The 15,435-nt window shown below is 36.1% G+C and overlaps 1 protein-coding gene across 1 annotated transcript in view; it reads right to left on the reverse strand.

Annotated features, from left to right (window-relative positions):
- Positions 1 to 15,435, reverse strand: part of LOC105070763 (uncharacterized) — a 34,389-nt gene that overhangs the window by 6,644 nt on the left and 12,310 nt on the right.

Raw genomic sequence — 15,435 nt, forward strand, 5'->3', positions numbered from 1 at the left:
GAGACTAGCACTGAGTACTAGATAGATCTGTTTACCTCAGTAAGTGGGCAGAACTCTATTGTGGGGCTAGAACTTATAACATTGTCTAAGAGCACTGCATATTTGCATCACAACATTAACTCCCTTTGGTATAACTCCACACTTGCAAGGCAAAATTAGGATTAGAATTTTGTTGCCTTTTTTCCCCTTTCTTGCCAGACAACATAAAGATCTGAATTCCTTGGTAGTTCTAGAACTCAATGTAATATAAATCCATTTTTTGTTTAACTCATCAGTCACTTATAAACTTACACGGTTGAATCTATCTCTCCACTGACTTCAACTCTCTGAATCTGCAAATATGAGGATCAGACCCTAGACGATGGGGAAGTACCACAGTGAGATTCCTCAGAGGTCAAACAGCTAATCAACTTACCCAGAAAACACTGTCTGTCATATTTCACACTGCAATACAATTTCCCTTGTGCTACCCTATATAGATAATAGAAAAGATATAACAGATACAAGGACTTGATATTTAAAAGACATGTCTTCTATTTGGAAAGAAAAATTTAATGGAGATGTGGAAGGAGCTTGAAAACAAAACAGGCAAAAGAAAGCTCTAGAAGAGTGATAAACTGACAATGAGGATATACAGCAACTTTTTTTTTTTTTTGAGTAAAGGCAGATTTATTTAGAGAGATGCATACTGTATTGAGTGTAGGCTGTTTCAAAAGGCAAGAGAAAGGCCAGGAGGTGTGGGGGTTGGGTGCTTAGGTTAAAGTTAAAGCAGGTACACACTCCACAGACAGAGTGAGGGCATTTACAGCCACTCTTCACCTGGAGAACTAAATTCTTACCAATTCTGGCTGAGAACCTAAACTTGACCCCACACAGAAGGCCATTCCAGAAGGGCAAAGAAACCAGTATAGATTTTGGCATTTACAAGTGTCTAAAGTAACGTAATTAGGGATGGAAGGGGCCTCAAACAAATGATCAGATTCTTTCCAAGGAATCTGAAGTTTTAGGCTGCATGGGCTGGGAGTCTGAAGAGCCAGGCTGAAAACCTCTGAATGTCAGAAGGAAATCTCCCACAGTTTCTCGGGGCTGAGGAGACAAAAAGCTACCACATTTTCAACTGAGTGCCTAGGAGGGCCATATCCTAGGAAAAGAAGCAACCAAGAGGTAAAATAAGTTTTATCAAAACTGCAACCCAGCACTAACTCAGTTTGGCTGAGGTGATCCTATCTACTTTAAAGAGAGAAAAACAGAACTCTTCCTGGTGAAAGATAACATCAACTTGAACCTCTATGGTAATTTTATCGTGATGACAAGCACATAATAAAAGCTTAGAAGACATACAAAGTGTCAGTACCACTGACCAATAATCCAGAGAAAACAAAATAGAAGGAAGACAAAGTAGAATGAAAAAGTTCAATAGCAATTTAAAATCAACCAGAAGGGATCAAATAAGCATTTAGGACAGAATACCTGAAATTAAGAACTCAATTACATGGGTATATCAACAGATTGGGCTGAGAGAAAGATAGATCAATAAAAATACACATATTGAAGCACAGAGGTTAAAAGAGAGAGAGAGAGAGAGACTATTGATAATTTAAAGAAGGATTAGAAAACATCACAGCCAAGAGAAGTCTAAAAAGACATGATGACTAACTATAACATGGGATCTTGGATAGGATCTTAGAACTGAAAAAACAAATTAGGTTAAAAACTGAGTTAATCTGAATAAAATGCAGGCTTTAGTTAACAATAATGCATCAACCTTAGTTCATTAATTGTGACAATGTACCGAACTAATGTAAGATGTTAATTGGGAAAACTGGCTGTGAAATATATGGAAACTCTGTGTACCATCTTTGCAATTTTTCTGTAAATCTAAAGCTATTCTAAAATAAAAAGTTTATCAATGAAAACAAAAAGAGCTTTCATTATATTTCAGTTAATCTCCTGTTTCACCCCAACGATTTTCCTATAACTTATGTTTTCCCTTTTGACCATCATTTAGCCTTGTCTTATGTTTTATTTCCTGATGATGCAGTCTATATAGTTCTTTTTGTATCTTTTCATATAAGCTTATCTCTTTTTAAAAAAAAAGAATAGAACATAAGAGGCTTGTGAGACTTAACTCAAGAGGCTTAACATGCATATAGTGGGAGTCTCAAAACAAGACGAGATAATAGAAATAATATAATATTTGAAGGAATAATGATAGAAGATATTTCTAACTAATGAGTTATAGATTCAAGAAGTCCCAAACCATAAGAAAAGTAAATACAAAGACAAGCACACCCAAGGGTATCACAGCCAAACTTCTAAAATCAGAGACAGAGAGACCAATCTTAAAAGCCATTTAAGAGACAGGTGTGGCACTGTCAGCTGCAATACTCTCCTGACTTCTCAACAGCGGAAGAGAACTGACTGAAAAAAATTCACATTTGGGGATGAAAACACTCAATAATTTAAAGATGCCAGTTCGCTTCTGTTATGAGTTAAATGCGTTCTCCGCCAAAAATGTATTATACAGGTATCTCCTAATCCTTAGTACCTCAGAATATGACTTTATTTAGAAATGAAATCATTGCAGAAAAAACAAGATGAGGTCATAGGGTAGGACTCAATCTAACATGACTGGTGTCCTTACAAGAAGATGATCATGTGAAGACACAGACACACAGGGAGAACACCACATGACACTGATGACAGAGATTGAAGTTATGCTGCTGTAAACCAAGTAATGCCAAAGACTGCTAGCAAACCACCAGAAGCTAGGAAGGATTCCCCTACAGTTAACAGAGGCAGCATGGCCATGCCAACACCTCGATTTCAGACTTCCAGCTTCCAGAACTGTGAGACAGTATCTTTCCATTGTTTTAAGCCACTGAGTTTGTGGTACTTTGGTACAGCAGCCCTATGAAACTAATACATCCCCAGCTTAATATACATAATATATATTTCTGAAAAAGAAAAAAGATGCGGATGAGGGGAGATTTGTCCATATTAGATATCAAAACATAGAGCAATGTTAATTAAAAACTGTATTACTGATACAAGGATAGACTGAAGGAATAATACAACAGAATAGAGTCTAGAAATAGGACCATTCTCTTACAGGGACTTAATAAATGATAAACAGGACATTTTGAAAATTGGGAGAACGTTGGAAATTCAATAAATGATTTGTGACAACTGGCTTATTCATCTAGGGAAAAAAATAAACTTACCACCACTACCTTACAAAAGTAAATTATAAGTTAGTTAAACATTAAAACTAAAATTATAAAATAATCAGAAAACTATTAGAATATTTTTGTAATTTTACAGTGAGAAAATCCTTAAAAATATATAAAACCTGGAGGTTATGTAGGAAAAGAATCTCAGATTTGACTACACAAACAGGGCAAATTAAAAGAGAAAAGTCACACTGGAAGTATTTACAACTAATAAAACAGAAAAAGAACATTAGTTATATAGAGTTTCTACAAGTCAGTTAGGAAAAAATGTAACACAATACAAATATGGACAAAAGATATGAACAGGAAATTTACAGAAGAAATACAAATGGCCAACATATAACAAAATTTTCAACCTCACTTTTAATCATGTAAGTGAAAATTGAAAATGAGATAGCATTTTTCAAACATCAAATTGGCAAAAAAAATGTCAAAAGCATATAACATCCAGTGCTGTTTAAGTATGTATTAAGCACATGCTCTCATACACTGTTAGTGGGCTTTTAAACTGAAACAGCCTTTGTAAGAGGATGGGATCTTTCCTGGAAAGGGCACTTATTTCTATGTATTAAAGTCACATTACAGTCATATCAGGTTCATGACAATAATTTATTTTTATTTAAATTATACATATTAATAATAATTATGTTACCTGCAAGAATTAACTCACAGAACCTCATGTTTCCCCTATTACTACATTCATTATACTTCAATGTTCTACTTCCAATGTCTTGTCTTACACTGTAACAGTGATACAAACTTATGTACTCTTTTGTCCTCCGGGCCACACATAGAACCTGGCATCTGTCACACACTTAGTAAGTATTCCTTGAACAAGTGAATGAATAATGTCTTCTCTTGAGTCCCAATCAAGTGGTCTTTGTACTACAGCATGCTGCTAGTTAAACTTGCTATCTTAAAGAGGTGGGATTTAAGACATTATTTTTTCATATGTCTCAACAGTTCACGAATATGTCCAGACTGCCTCATGATATTTCTATAAAGTTCAGAACTGGGTAGGATTTAGGATCCTAAAATATCATTTAAGTGGGCCCCCTTCCTCTGTGCAGATCTATCTACAGCTAAAACATTATTAGTTACATTTTTCAATTCAAGACTTCTGAATGTCTTCTAACTGCAAACCAAAGTTAGAGTTAATGTTTCTTGTGGTCAGCTCTTAGGGTTCTGGGCAAGGACTATAAGCAGTGTTTTTTTTTTAACCCTCATGTACTTGGCAGAGTGCCCCTCACACAGTAGATGTTTTAATGAGTACTTGTTGATTAACATTCTGTAAACTGGTATGTACTCCTTTATCAGTTTAGTTTCTGGAAGCCTGCCTGTCAGAATTCTACACTATACTTCTGCTGTTGCTGCTGAATCTGTGGCTTCTGGATCTGAGCAGCCAGACAGAACCCATGATTACCCCTTAAAATGTAATTCTAGACCCTGTCTCTCTTCCTTCCTGGTATGCTAGTGACCTGACATCCATTATTAAAACAAACAAACAAAAAAAAACAAAAAAAACACCTTGTGGTTACTATGCTCTCCAACACATAACTCCAATCATCCAGGGAAGGTTGCATGGCTGTGCTAATCTTTGCCAACACTTCAGACCATCTAACTGTGAATTCTTCACTTTTTCAAGGCTCACTCTGATGTTGTTAGAGCAGTAAAGACAAGAAGATGAACACAAGGACCAGATGCTAGAGGCTCTTGCTTTCTAAGCCTCACAACTGATGTCATAATGCCAGTGTATTTGAGCTAGAAAGAGGCTCAGGAAACATTAGGATTAATATCCTTAGTTTCCCCAACACCCAATTCAAGGCGACAATCACAAGTGACTTGCCTAAAGTCACACAGTTAGCCACTGGTAGGGTAGGACTACAGCCTCTCCCCTATTCTTGAGTTCAATGTTATTCCTCTCCATTTAAAAATAATCCAAACGCTACTTCTGAAAAGAAAATAAAAAGAATGGCCCAAAGAATAATTTTGAATTATTACTCTAATTCATAGAGGGAAAAAATGATTTTTAAGTCATTGGTTCAGAATTCTGTAGAGAGATTTTACTGAAAAAACAATGAGCCATTCAGGTCACTGTGAGTCTTTATGAAGACATGAATACATTATAAGTTAAATGTTTAACTAATATTACCATGATAATGTATTAATTTTAATCAAACAGGCACATAACTATAAACATTTAAAATGGAAAGCCTCATAGTTGACAAATGCAATTTATTGCCTGTAAAGCAAAGCTACATTTACTAATGACACTGGAGTATGTATACAATTGAAGTGAGATCAAGATATATTTAAATGGTCTAAACCCAGACTAAACATATATATACCAGAACTTTGAGAATTGGCCAAGATATCTTTTCTTAACATTCTAAGTTTGAAAATGAGACAGGATCTTGGAAAGGGGTGAGAAATAGAACAATAGGAAGAGATATTCATGAAAAGGAAGGAAATCCTATGTGTTTAATTCTCTTCCAATGGGGTTACAGTTAAACTCTTAACAGAAGTCCCTTGTAACTCAAGAATGATAATAGCATAATATATTTGTAAAGATTTCTTCTAGAGCAAATAGGTGTTGATGGGTATTAGGTCATTTATAATTTTTAATAATCTGCATTTGAATTTTTCTATTTTTCTAGGAAAATTAATGTTGTCCATACATCCAAATAAATTTTAAAAAGAATATGAATGACAGATCAGGAATTTTGCCCAATGATTATGCCAGGCACTGTCCTGCATAGGTGAGACGTGGGATCTAATGTACAAGTAACATTAAATTGGCCAAAAATCAGAGCACAGACCTTTTGTCTATAGTACCAGGAGGGAGGACAGACTGTGGGAATGCTTCCAGGAAAGGTGGTGAATGTGGTGGTGAGAGACTTTGGGCATTCTTTACCGCTTATTCTCTTCTCTCAGTGAAACGGGAAGCAGGATTATCAACTGAGAGTGAAGATGGGGGAGGAGCTGAAGGTCGGATGTGAGTGAAGTGTCAGATGGTTAAAGAGCAGGAGAGTGAAGGAAATAAGGAAATCAACTTTCACCTGGCTTATTGCCTTAGCTTCCTAACCAGCATCGCTGTGTCTACCCTCAATCCCCTACAGTCTATACTGAACAGAGCGCCCAAAATAGTTCCTTTAACATACAAGTCAAATCATGTCACTTCTCTCCTCAAAATCCTCCTATGGAAATTGGTACATTATACCTCGATGGAGCTGATTAAACAATAACGACTACAACCACCTCCCTGTGGCCTCCCTTCTCACTCAGAGTAAAAGCCAATCTCCTTGACATGTCCTACACAGCCCTGTGCAATCTGAACTCCTCTTCCTCTGTCATCTCAACCTCTACCTTGGCCTTCTTGATTTTCTCCATACAGGCTAAGCACATTTGTACCTCGGGGCCTTTGCATTTGCTGTTCCCTCTGTCTGGGAACTTTTCCCCTCCTGGATTTCTGCAAGGCCCATATTCTCATTTTCTTTAAGTCTCTACTCAATGTCACACTACCAGTGAAGCCTTCCTTGACCCCATATACGAAATAACAGCTGTTTCAGGCCCTCCCTAACATCACTGCTATAGTGCTGTTTCTTCCACTAGTCACCATCTGACCCACTGTGTATTGTTTATTGTCTGTGTGCTCATCCTAGACTGTGAGTTCCATGTAGCCAGGGACTTTGTTTTCTTCACTGCTGTATCTCCTGTGCCTCAAACATTACCTGGCAAAAAGCAGGTCTCTAATTAATAATATTCAATGAATGAAAAAAAAATTTCCTCCCTCTGGGCACAGAGATGACATTTCAGGAGAGAGATGTCACTTGTATGCTTTATGTGTACAAATTTGCCAAATAGGCTCAAGAAAGTATGCTATCTGAAGTTAAGTGTGAGATGGGAGACTCTGCTGTTTTCAGTCTCAAATGTCACATGGCTCTCCTAAATGAGCATCTTGCCAGGCTAAGAGTTATTTTAATGTTTAAAGAATGTATTTGGTTACATTTATATCATATAGTACTGCAAAGCTATGTACACATAACATGTACACATAAATTATAAGCAATTAAGAGAATTTCAAGAGATATTTAACTACATGTGATAGTTCAAACTGCAGGTGTTAATTTTAGAAGTGAAACCCAGCAAGATACAAAAACATTAAAAAGTTTTGCTCACCAAAGACTTGTATTGAGGGGTCAATGGTCAGGTCCTCCTTCTTAAGTCCATCTTATCTAATCAAGTAGAAACCTGAGAAAACAGAGCTGAAAAAGGAAAGAGATCCTAAAAAATCAGGATTGTTTTATGGGAATCCTGTCTGACCACCTGGATGTAGCCCACACCCTCCCTAAAAAGGTCAGAATGAGTCTAGGAACAGACTCCTTTCCGGCAGAGTACAAAGAGAAAGGCCACTAACATTGCCATCTGGAGCTCTGATCCCATGTCTATAGCACTGCAGTGTTCAGGGGCACAGTTCCAATCTTGCAATCCAGAAACAGGGTTAACTCCAAAGCCCTGGCCTTCCCAAGAACAGACATCTGGTAAATCAGCCCCCTCCTGTTTACTGATAAAAAGCGTAACACCTGTAAAACATCTTAAGTTGTTCACAACTCATTCACAAATGCCAAAAACAACAATCAACTGCTCTTCATAGCCCACAGAAAGTAGAGAATCAATTCCACAGCTCTTTACAGAAGAGTCTTCAGAAAATTAACAACAAAACAAAAACCATCTCTAGAGGAGGTGCATTTCAGGGAAAGAGCAAAGAACTGGATGTCAGGAGACCTAAATTTAGGGCCACTAAGTTCACAGATCAGTTTTCCTGTAATTCCCTGCCTAGATCTGGAGTGGCCGCCCCTCGCCTTCGTGTATTTGTCTGTCGGATTGATCCCATCAGAGACAAAGCCCAAAAGCCCCAAGCTCTGTCGTGATTCCCCACCCCGTACGCCCCCCACCCAGCAGTGAGAGCTCAAACCCTTCGTCCTTAAGGCTGGGATGCACAACCAAGGCTCTGTCTCCCTGTAACCCAGAGACAGCTCTAAGCAGGCATAACTGGGATGCGGGGTCCAGGTCACTACTCCGCATTCGACTCCAACGCGAACCAAACACCAACCCCGCAGCACTTATCTCCGCCTTTCTTTCGCCCCCGCCACCAAGCTCGACCAATGCATTCTCAGGCCTCTCCAGCCCCTCCCCATCCCTGGGGGCGGGTGTTATTCCTAAACAGAGCTCCCTCCCTAACTCCCACCCGCGTGCAAGTTTAAAACGAGCTCACCAGCTACACCGAAAAACGAAGAACTCGGTCCACCTCCAGCCCACCTCAAGCCAGGAAATGCGCACGCGCCCTCGGCCGCTAACTACATTTCCCAGCATGCTCTGCAAAGGCAGGGCGCCTGCGCACAGACTCTTACTGGGCTTGGGCGGTCCCACCTCCTTGCAAGTTGCAAAAGTGCGTTTCACCGTCGTTATTTAAATAAAAAAAAAAAGGTTTTCCTTTCGATATAGACAAAAAGGAATTTAAAGGGATGCAAATTTTTCGTTAACAAACGTTTTCGCTCTTACACAAAAGTAACATCTGTTCATTATATCAATAGATGATTTATAAATAACCTCTCATGCAACAGATAAGCAAAAAGGACAGAAAAAAAAAATCCCAAATTAGATGGAATTCCGTAAGACAGAGAATCACTATTAACATTGTGGTGCACACAAGCATTCTAAAAAATCTTTCTGACGCCCCAACTCTTCGTTATGGTGTGTGTGTGTGTGTGCGCGCGCGCACACGCGCGCTTGATTCCAACCAAAAATGAAGTTATACTATACGATAAATTTTTTTCTAGCCTTTTTTGTCTGTCTGTTAGGAATTTAGGTTAAGTTCATTTTAATGCTACCAAAAATAGTACTTTTTGATGACTCCTTGTACTTTAATATGTGCCCTCCACATCTGTTCTTATGAATAATGTCCAATAAATGAATTTAATTAAAAAGGAACGTACATACCTGTTTCCTATACAAAGAACATATAGACTGCAGAAAAGAGGTAAGAAAACAGAACAAAATTAAAATCAGATAAAAGCCCAGATACTCAGTATTATACAAATATAGACTATTTCTATGCATGTATGCAAATTATATACAATTACATACGCTTAAGTATGTATTACATATTTTTAAAATGAAATCGTTTATTAAGAGATACACACTTAACACGTATTATATATACTTTTGAGATTAAAAATAGAGCAATGTCATATACTGAAAGTACTTTTTAAATTTCTTGGTAGCTATTCCATCATATTTTTAAGTATTACTCTGTCAATGATATGAGCAGTTACATGCATGGGGTAGAATAATATTGGGCCATTGTAAATTAAGATGGAGTAATATTGGGAAAAATGTGTTAAAGCTCGGTGTTACAGCTCACTTGTAACAACAACCCGGATCCCGGCGACAGACCAAGACTTGGAGAACTCAGGTTTGTTACGCTAGCCGGCCCAAAAAAGTTAACACTTCAAGCTCTGGACGCCGTCCATAGCTTTACACAAGCCTTTTATAGGCTGCCAGTTTTACACTTTGCAACATTATATGCAAATAAAGTACAACAGAAGTTGGCCAACCAGGAACAAGCTTTGTACAAATAGACCAATCAGGAGTGAGCTCCATGCAAATTAAGTACTATAAATGGACCAGTCAGAAGTTAGGGAAGTGGACCAATCAGAAGTGTGAGTAATAACCAATCAGGAGTGAGAGTAATAACCAATCAGGAGTGAAGGAAATAACCAATCAAAAGTGAGCTCAGGGAACCAATAGAATTTTAGGTGTAAGTTAGCCGCTTTAGAGGCAAAAAGTGAGATAGAGTCTCTGGGCCAGGGAACCGGAAGGTGCTAAGAGGAGAGCAGTATCCCTGTCTAGGGCTCCTGCCGGTCTTTTTATGGGGCTTCCTGCCTCAGTAACCATTCTATCTGTTGTGTATGGTCTTGACATTGCTTCCCTGTCTAAGTGTCCTATGTAAGCAGGATTTAATCAAGGCACTTGAAGTGAATTTCTATGTGGATTTATTAAGGTATTGATTGAAATTTTTTAATTAAAAAATAAATATTATTCTCCATTATTTTAATTTTGATGATACAGGCCCAGGTTCTTAGGCTCTTTAATCAATAGACTTGATAAGAGGCCAGACAAGAAATTCAGGCAAGGCTTTATTGGGACTCATGCTGCAGCATAAGGGAGCAAAAATAAGAAACAGGTACCCTTGCTTGCTCCCTAAGGTGGTGAGCTGGTTCCTTAAATGGGGTGAGGGTAGGGGCAGATCAGTGGGTCGGGCTGGAGGGGTGGTCTAGGTGGTCTGCCCACCTCCTTGGTGGTTCTGTGTTCAGGCATCATGCACTACCCTGCTTTTGCTCCTGGCACTTCAGAAGTGGCAGTTGGGTTTTGGCCTTTATGTATCCTACTGTTCTTTATTTGCCCCAACTGTACGTGCATGCAGGTTTTTTAGTCCCTTATCCTTTCTTTGTATTTTGTCCAGATGCAAGCACTCCAGTAGAGGGTCCCAGGCACAGACTATCTCAGTAACATAGTTTTCCAACAAACTGAATTTAAATAAAATATTTGAATAGTGTCAACCAAAATATTCTGCAGGCATCTGCAAATAAGAAAAGAATTCTTGGGGGGGTCTTAAGAATTGCAATTCAGGAGACACAGATTCAGGTAACCCTGAAAGAGTGCTCCAGGGAAGAGAAATGGTCAGGAGCTTATAGAGATAAAAAGCGACGAGGTTATTAAAAGTTGCCTGGCAATAACTGTGACTGACTCTGATGTGAGTCAGGAAATATTTTTCCTTAAGGAGTTACAAGTTACTTTAGGGTAGGTGCCTCGAGTTTCTAGCAGATGTTCTGGATGCCTTTATCAGGACAGTAAGTCATCAAAAGGTCAGCTTACATCCAGACTGAGACTGCCTTTTACACTTTAATAGCCTCCCATTTAAATTGGGAGTTTGATATTTGCAGATACTACTATATATAAAATAGGTAAACAAATGTATACTGTATAGCACAGGGAACTATTTTCAGTATCTTGTAGTAACCTATAATGAAAAAGAACATGAAAAGGAATATATATATGTATACATATGACTGAAACATTATGCTGTACACCAGAAATTGACCCAACATTGTAAACTGACTATAATTCAATTAAAAAAGAAAAAGGTCAGGAAATAAAACTACTAATACAACAAAAAGGAAAAACTATATGCTTATCTCTACCGATGTAGAAAAAGCATTTGACAGAATTCAATACCCATTCATAATAAAGAAAAGAAAAAATCTCTTAGACTAGAAATAAAAAGGACTTTTTCAAACTAATAAGAGACATCTACAATAAAAACTTTACAGCTAACATTATCCCTTACGATGAAAACGTAATGCTTTCTTCCTAAGATTGAGAAAAAAGCAGTTAGGTCCACTTTGCTCACATGTATTTAACATCGTATTAGAGTTTTTCTAGCCAGTGGGCTAGGAATAAAATAAAAGAATAAAAAAAATTTAAAGGCATACAAATTGGAAAGGAGAAAATAAATCTAGTTTTTATGTACACAGAGAAAATTTACACAGACAAAATCCTAAGGAATCTACAAAAAACTAATAAATCCAGTAGCTGAATTAAGCAAGGTTACAGAATAAAATATAGTTAATAATTGTATTTATATATGGGCCATGAAAAATTTGAATTGAAATGAAAATAAAATATCATTTACAATAGCAGCCTAAGCATATGAAATTCTTGGAGAAAATTTAACAAAATATGCGTAAGGCTTGTACTTTGTACACTACAAAACACTGTTGAGAGAAATTAAATAAGACAAATAGTTATATCATACTTGTAGAAAGGAAAATTCAAATTCCTAAAATATCAATTATCTCCAAATTGATTTATAGGTTCAATAAAATCTCAATCAAATCCTTTCAGCTTTCTTTGTAGAAACTGACAAGCTGATTCTTAAATGACATGGAAATGCAAAGGATCTAGAATAGGCATAATAATTCTGAAAAAAGAAGAATAAAGTTGATTTCAAGAGTTAACAGAAAATTACAAAACCCAGACAATGTTGTAAGCATACATGTCAACAGCAGTGGAAAGAAGGAAGAAGTCACACATATTTGATTTCTGATATAGATGTCATGGTAATTCAATAGAGGATAGTCTTTTTGACAAATTATGCTGATCAATTGTATATCCATATACAAATACATATATATATCACCTTTAATTCACAAATTATTAAAATTAACTGAAAACAGCTCTTAAACATAAATGTAAGAGTACAAAAATCTATCCTCCAATTTTGTTCATTTTCCAAGTTATTTTGGTTCTTCTAGGTCTTTACAGTTCTATATAAGTTTAGAATCCGCTCATCAATTTCTCCCCCTCACCCAGGAAAAAACAAAGCAAAACAAAAAAAGCCTGTTGGGATTTTAATTGGGATTGAATAGACCAACGTGGAGACAAACATCTTAACATTACTGCATGTTCTAATCCATGAAGATGATTGATCTTTCCATTTATTTAGTTTTAAAGTTTCTCTTAGCAATATTTTGCAGTTTCCAGTGCTTACCTTTGGTTAATTTATTTCTAACTATTTTATGGTTTATGATGTTACTGAAAATGGATTCTTCAATTTTATTTTTCAATATTTGGTTGCTAATTCATAGAAATACAATTTTTTTTAATATTGGCCTTTTATCCTGGGACCTTGCAAAATTCATTTATAAGTTTTAATCTTTGTACACTCTTTAGAATTTTACATGTCTAAGATCATGTTGATTGTGAATAAAGAAAGCTTTATTTCTTCTGTCCCTATTTGTATGCCTGTTTTTTTCTTCTCTTACTACACTGGCCAGGACTTCTACTACAATTTGAATAAAAATGAGAACAGATATTTTTGCTTTGTTTGTGATCTTTTGTAGAAAGTAGTAACCATAAAAATGGCAGAGGTATAGAAGTTACCATATATTGCTCATTTGGCTAAAGTTCTCATCACAGATGGATGTTGAATTTGTTAAACACATTTTCTGTATCTATGTATGTATTATGTGAGTTTTCCCCTTCATTATTTTAATACAGTAAATTACATGGAGTGATAACCAAATGTTTAAATAAAAACTTGAATTTCTAGAATAGCCTCCAAGAATTAATCAGGACGTATTTCATTTTTTATGTATTAATGGACTCAGTATACTAATTTTTAAAGAATTTTTACTTCTATAGTCATCAGGGTTTTGGCTTATAATTTTCTTTACTTATGAATGTCTTTATCTGGTTTGGGTTCAGGGTACTACTGATCCAGTATGAGCTGGAAAATGTTTGTCCTCCTCTACTTTCTGAAAGTTTTTGGAGGATTAATATTAATTCTTCCTTAAATATTAATAGAATTCACCAGTGAAGTCATCTAGATCTGGATTTTTTTTTTTCCCCAGGGAGGATTTTAAATTACAAATTTAACTTCTGTTACTGTAATAAGGCTACTTAAGTATTCTATTTCTTTTTTACTCACTTACTTCAATAGTTACTTCAACTATTTCATCATAGTTGTCAAATTTTTTAAATGAAGTTACAAAAAAATTCCTTGTTATCTATTGATTCTAGAATAGTGGTGTCATCTCCTTTATTTCCTATTAGTAACTTGTCTTCTCATTTTCTTGATCAGCTTATCCAAAGATTTATCAATTGCATTGATCACTTCAATGAACCACATTTTGTTTTCATTGACTTTTTCCTACTGTTTATGTTCTAGTTCAGGGATTAGTAAAGTTTCTATGACAGTCCAGATAGTAGATATTTAAGGTTTTGTGGGCCATATATGGTCTCTGTTGTATACTCTGTTTTACAGATTTTTGTTTTACAACCCACTAAAAATATAAAAGTCATCTTCTAAAGTGACTAATAAAAAATTGCATGACAGCAATTTACTTCTTTTAGTTTAAATAATAATTTGAAAGCTTAAACACTTTAAAATTTAATAATCATGGTTATTATTCAATAATTTCAATTTTAAAACATTTTTCATTTAAATATCTTAGGAAGCATTTCATTTATAAAAAATTTAAGCTTAAGTTCAATGTGGTATATGAGCTTCACCTTCATTCAAGAAAAGTTTTAAAAGGTTTTTTGATATCAATCCCTCTTTTCATAATACTTCTTGGCAATGAATACTTATATAAGATTAGGTTATTGTCCTTTTAAAAGTAAAGCAGGCCTTGGATGACTGAATTTGTAAGAAAATTTATTTGTGATAATAAAATAACAGCTCAACAAAGCAAACAATTTTTTTTCAAGCAAACTGAAAAATAATAGTATGATTTCTAATGTTTAGGCTGGTCACAAGGAAATTTATAGAGCAGCAAAACAGGTACCTCTGGATAAATATCTCAAAAAAAGTAGTATCTCCAACAGCTTCTACATATAAGAAAATGAAATCTAATAACCCCCTTAAAATGCATGTTTCTTGTTAATTTATTCAACAAAATGTAGGGGCAGGACACAGAATAACATATAATGTTCAATCAAATTAAACTCAGTTCTCTCTGGAGTTGAAGTGGCATGGCACCAACTCCTCAATGACCCCAATGGGACAGAATAGTATGAGGGCTAAAAGGCTGGTTTGAATCCCAACCCTTACTAGCCATGTGGCCTCTGCTGGATTAGGGAACGTCTCCAGGCTCCACTTGTCTCATTTTATAGAATGGTGATAATGCCAGTCTCATACATTTGCTGTAGTGATTAAATAAAAAAGTACATGTCAAAATGCTTAGCAGAATGCCTTTGTGGTAGAAACATCCAATAAAAGCAGCTTTAAAAAATTCAATTCTGATTATCATAAGGATACAACGATCCCAAACTATGCATAACAGTACTCGTGTAAATACCATACTGAGTGGAAAACTAACAGGAGCCTGAACAGGAAATTCCTTGTGTAGAGCTCCTTTGTCGTGTGTTGAGTATGCCAACGCGGGCTAGGGACACTTTGCTGCCCTCTTTCAGTCTTGTGTTATTCAGTGTCTTTCTTACCTCTATATGTTTTACACCAAATAACGTTTCTTAAGACTACCAGTGACTTCTGAAGTCTTTATAAATACATCGGCTTCATCCTCTCTTCAGTCTATACACATCACAAAAGAGTTGGGGAAGAGCCATACATGATCTC

This window comes from Camelus bactrianus, chromosome 4 (assembly GCF_048773025.1).
Source record: "Camelus bactrianus isolate YW-2024 breed Bactrian camel chromosome 4, ASM4877302v1, whole genome shotgun sequence".
NCBI lineage: Eukaryota > Metazoa > Chordata > Mammalia > Artiodactyla > Camelidae > Camelus > Camelus bactrianus.